The sequence below is a fragment of the Fonsecaea nubica genome (genome assembly GCF_001646965.1).
Source record: "Fonsecaea nubica strain CBS 269.64 chromosome Unknown Scaff59, whole genome shotgun sequence".
Lineage (NCBI taxonomy): Eukaryota > Fungi > Ascomycota > Eurotiomycetes > Chaetothyriales > Herpotrichiellaceae > Fonsecaea > Fonsecaea nubica.
Window position 1 is genome coordinate 190695 of NW_019173732.1, and position 6000 is coordinate 196694.

A 6000-nucleotide genomic window follows, 5' to 3' on the forward strand; every position below is an offset into this window, starting at 1 on the left:
ACACAACGTGATGTCGTCAAGAATCTCGCATCGGCTCCCTCTACCTGGACCTGGACTTGTAGGCAGAGCAAGAGTAAGACACGGCAGCTCGTGCTGTTCCTTTCTTGTTAGGACCCTCGCGGTTTTCCCGCCTTCAAGATCAACTACCCCGGTCCTGGCTCCCGTTTGGTGAGCTTCCCCGAACATGCGATAGCCCACTGTACCATGCCGGCTTGTCCTCCTGCTGATGATGGTTGCACGAGATAATGACACCATGAGTTCGGACTGGTGTCTGTTCCTGTCAAGGGGCATCACCCGCAAGCCATGTCTGGGCTTCTGCTCCTACCTGGCTTCATTTCGCGCTGCATTGTCAGTCTGATCGTGTCGTGGTTAGACTCCCGCTAGGATACGAACGGCCCATTTTTGGTCTACAACTTGTACTCCTCTCCATCCGTACTCGTACTGGGCAGACAATCATGTTGCGCTGTATCGCGTAGCGAGTACTTGCGCCTCGATTCTACCACAGACATCCCAAATGGGAAGGCTGCCTTGGCCTAACACAAGCCTAACTGGAACACGGGATGGGCCAACAGCTCCTCCCTCGTGCACCTCGTACGTTGATGCGACTAGATAGCCGTATCGCCTCCCAATGGGTCACGGCTCAGCCAGCCATTCCAGCAAACGTTGGAGCCGCATACGTAAATACAAAGCAGCGCAGGGACTCTGCTGCATCTCTGCCGAGCTGCGCATGTGCTTGTATGTCAAAAGGCCCAGCAGCCGAGCATCCTCCTGGTCTTTACTAGTGCCAGCTCATCCTCTTCACGTATTTTACAAAGTGATGGATGGATCGAGTGTGGAGAAAGCAGTTTACCTTCGGCCATTAGATCGCTGGGGAATACCAGGTGTGTGGACGAGGTGAGTGAGCACGAGCCCAGCTCTGTTCAGCCGGATGGTCCGTGTGTCCGTTTACAAGTGCTGGCACCAGGCTGACTACGACTTTACCGAGTTTACTTGTCGAATGAGCCTTCTTGGCCTTTGTGGTGTTTTGGTATCTGTCTAATCATCTATTATCCTATCTCCACGGCCTTTTTGGTAGGGTTAGAGTAGCATTCGTGATGGTCCTTGAAACCCTTGGCAACGGTTACCAAGACCCGAACCTGAGTCCAAGCCTTGCAAAATAAGTTTTTTATCATCCCATTTCCCATTGACGAAGATTACTCCACAATCGGCCGCTTGCATGCATGTATGCATACGTCGTCGTCGTCGCCAGGTCCAGGTCCAGGATTCATGATCGAGGTCTCTTCCCTCGCACCATTTGCTGACGAAGATGAGGATTGAGGGAAGGGACAATAATACCGCTGGTTAGTCCCAACAGGGCCTCGGCCCACGGCCCAAATATCTTGCCATTCTGGGTTTTTGGATCTCCACACCTGTACCTGTGGTGGTGCCATATTTGGAACTTTATATGGAGGGAAGTTTGGAGGTGAAGAGTAGGAAGAGGAGTGTTGCCGGGTTCGCGCAAACTACTACCCATTTTCATAGAAGTACCGAGTAAGCAAGGGCACAGCCAGACCGGCCAGCCATACAGGGTCCTGCCAGGCACTGCCACTCAGCACCCGAATGGACGACCGCAGGATTTTTTCATTCCCAGATTTCAGGGATCCCGTGCCGCAGCAGCAGCGGGATGCTTGCCTGTGCTCGATATAGAAAAATTTGGAGAAAGACGGGAAAACGATGATTCACCGAATTAATCCAACCACATTCATTCCCTACATATCGGTGGCGCGGCCGAGGACCTCTAGGACGGGTATGGACATACAAACCCGTGGAGTTCGGTGATCGGGGGACATTAAAACAACATACACCCAATGGATGCTGCTTTCAACTATTGCCGATTTTGCCATGTCCTTTGCTTGTCATTTGACTTTCTCACGCGCGGAGATCGTGGTATCTCTGTTTCTCTCCTTTGTCTCTGTCTGTCCCTGTTTCTGCTCATGACGAGCACAGGTAGGATATTGTGAGGGAGAGAAGGTACTGTCTCAAAATGGAATACGTTCTCCGGTTCTTGACAAAGAATCTGCAATGTTACATACATATCTACTTCAAGATCAGGCATGTATGGTATGTAATAGATACGAGGATGAATACTCGGTACTGCTTGAGCCTCTTTCCCACCCACTCACTACCTTTCTCTTTGTCATGGTGTATCCGTGCGTTATTGTGGGCTTGGACAGATGCGAGATGCAAGGCCCCAGTCAGGCCCCGTCACTCTCAACGCAAAATCATCACTAGGAAACAACCGAAGCAGAAAAATGTCGGCATGACCGATCGACATTACATTGACTGATTGATTGATGGAATGATTGAATGAAACTCATCATGACTCGATGCTCTCGCGTAAACACGGAGACGGGGAGAAAAGGGGCAGGCACTGCGCCGCCCAGAGCGAGAGATGCCCGATCTGTGTGGCCTGAGTCAGCCTAATTTGGTGTTTGCATCTACATACCTATATCGGATCCAAGGGTGTGTTCACCATCGCAATGCCAAGTGGTGATTATTCCAAGAAGGTATGTGGATGGGGCACGTAGGGATGAATTGGGAGAAGTCCAAGGCACCCGGTCCCCTCCCTCCGACCGGGCCATTGCCGAGATTTTGATAACTTTGGGACTTTTTATACTCTTCACAGTACAAAGCCTGCCAGTGGAGTTTGTCATCCTGGTCTGTACTCGGTAACCACTTTGTAAGTATGATCAACACAGCGCGTCCTGTGCGCCCTTGGGCCCCTGCGCAACCTGTTAAAAAGAGTGTCTACTGTAAGTAAGTAGACTACGAATACGACCTTGAGTATTACTCGCATTTCTCCACGCTGTACCGTTTTCAGCAAGAAAAAAGTAAATTCTCCTAGCGATCAAGCACTAGCCCTGCCTTGCCCTGGATTCCCTGGTAACAAACTGACAAACTAACGAGGGTTCCATGTCAGATCTTCGTGTGAGTGTTACTACTTGCTAAGCGAGCCTTGCGCACGGTCCGCGGTCCGAGAGAAATTTTCGTCTTTTGTTTTTGTTAGTTAGTAGATGGTAGTGGTAGTGGTTTTCACTTACCTACGAGGTACGAGGTACATACATGCTCGTGTTGTCTCCGGGAAGAAAACAACAAGTGATTGGATGCCCAGGCGGCAAATGTCCCCGAGTTTCTCGCAGCTTTTTCTCATAATCGAAATAGTTTCTTTTCCGAATCGTGAAAAAAGATGGCGATAACGACGAAACCCAAGTTTCTAGGACTTGCTCATTAGTAGCGATCGTTGTCGGGATATGCGATGTGCGATGATATGTTTGGTGGTTCTTTCTCGCGGAACATCTCCGGTGATATTTTAGGCAACACGTTTTCGTGGTGCTCGGTGACTCGGTAAGTCGTTGGACATTCATCAAGCACCGTGCCCGTCGTCAAAGTGACGACGAGATTGATCCGGATGATTGTATTGGCACTGGCACAGGCACAGGCACCGCGAAGCGATATCAAGCGAAGCAAAGCAAAGAAAAGCACCGACAAAGTCTCTAAGGATGATGATGATGATTATCCGAATTCTTAATGGCGCACGAGCGGGCCTATCTTTATTACCAGAACGAGTACCGAGTATGCGGACTCGGTACTTCAGAGGCAAAGGCGTTGGGCAATTTCATACACTCACACCCACACTCACACACTCGATCTAACCAAGCTCGCTAGCCATCTATCCAATGTCTCCCAAGCTATTCCGAGTGGGAGGAAATATCCCTGTTTGGCTTAACCCAGACAAGTATGTGTGATATTCAGCCCTGCTGGCCCTGCTGCGACTCAAGGATGATGGCAGCATTGCATTTTATGCCGAGATGCACTATCTGATTAGATACCAAGCAAGAGCGAGACCTGAAGTTCCCGACCTGCATTGCGTTTCTTGCCTTCTCCTTGTGGCCCAGCATGATACCTACCAAGTCCGGACATCTTCTATCAAGAAATTACAAAGGTGGTGTTGCCAGGTGAGTAGGTGGGTGGGTATAGTCAACCCGCTTTCTTACCTAGGTATGAACGAACCCCTTTGTCACACAATCAGTCTTTGTCTTTGTCTTTGTCGCGTAAAACCCATGAATGGTCCAAAGGGCTTTTCTCGGTTCTGTCTTGGGGGCGCCCAGTAGCAGGCCAGTCACGAGGGGTTCGGAAAGTGTGTTTGTACTCGTAATTGTCATACATGGATTGATTGGAATGCCCGCTCGTTGCAAACCGGACTGGCCTGAACTGGTGCACGCTTCCGGAGCTGTGGACAACAAACATTGCTATCGACTCGAGCGCGGTGCCACTGTACGTGCCGGTCTGCCGGCAAACCCGATCGCAAGGGACAGGACAGGACAGCCAACAACCAACAGACGAGATGGTTCAACAAGCAAAACAACCAAGCAAGGCTCGTCCTCGGGTGAATGGAACGGCGAATATCTCTACCCGAGCACAGCTGCTGGATTGGATTTGTTTCAGATCCCTCCATGCATGGCCATGGGTTGGCTAGCCATGATGGACTCGCTACACTTGTCGAGATTGTTCTGTCAATCCTCAACCCCAATCGTATGGCGCCTCGTTCTGTTATCGTCGTACACTACCCAATAATTGTGGCGGTCTGTTCAAGGTGTCGATGGCCAGGGTGTATTATGTCAAAAAGATGGGTCCCCTGTAACCAACATCCTGAGCAGTGTCAAGAAGTTCACCTGCCCAGAGTCTACTGTGCGAGCACTGGGGCAGTGGCTGGCCCTCCATCGCAAGTCCTTTGGAGAAGTCGGTGAGTAAGGCCCCCAAATAGTTCAACCCGCCTAGCAACAGGACCCGAATCCGCGGGAACCCAATAGACCAGGTCCACGTTTTCTCCAAGAGCAATCAATGCATTTCCCTGGTTTGAGGAAAGATTCTCTTCTTGGGAACACAATCGGCGACCCTCTCCCAAAACGCACACCGCCGCTACCGAAGGAGTACGCGTACAGAGCAAAAAGGGCAAGCGAGGCAAGGATTTTCGCATTGGAGAATACAAACAAGATATCCGAGCTGAGAGTGACGAAGAGGGGGCGAAGGGTTCCACCCCGACGATGGAAATGACATCCGACTGCCGAACTTGATGACGCTTTGTTTGGACTGTAATTTTCTGGGGTCTGGGCCGATCTACAGTACGAGTACGAGCTTCTCGGGGGGTAACTCTACTGGTATGTTGCGCAATGGATCCCCCAGACCCTCGATCGAGGGTTGAATCAAGCTCTCGGGATTTCCTTTCGCGCTACCAACCGGCAAGGGACACTTGCCTCACATTTTGCCTTGATTATTGGTGGTGGAGGAGATCTGGACCGTGACGAATACGAACGGATCGACTATTCTCCCGGGGATGGTGTGTAGAGAGACGGGGTAAGTACGGTAGAGCTTGGGAGGAGAGACGACGAGGTGGACAGAGTGAGAGAGAGAGTGGACCATGTTTCTTCTTGTTTGTTCGTCGATGTTAGTGTCTCACGTCAGGAAGGGAAGGGAAGTGGTGCCAGTGGAGGAGAAGGGAGAAGCCACGACGGGGACGACGGGGGCTACCAGGAATTCAGGAACTCATTCCTCATCTGACACCAGGCATCAGGCATGCTTACAGGTGGACAGGGTTGACAAGGTAGTCCCGTGGAGTAGCCAAGCAAGAAGGAGGCATCCAGGTAAAGGGACCATCAATGGTGTATGTGTGTTTGTTATACTTGTACCTCGATGACTTCATCATGTGTCGTATTAAGAAACTCGCAGGGCCCAGCCCAGCCCTCCTTTTTTTTTTTTTTTTTTTTTTTTTTTTTTCTTTTTCCTTTTTCCTTTTACTTTTTTTTAAGTCTTTCTTTTCTTTTTAGATACACTTGGTCTTTCTTTTTTTCACACTTCCGAGCCCCACAGCCTAGGCATCATCTCGTATGCCGTCCTCCTCTTTCAGAAAAAAACAATAGAGTCATATACTGTAACAATGATTATGTTCACCATGTACATCCA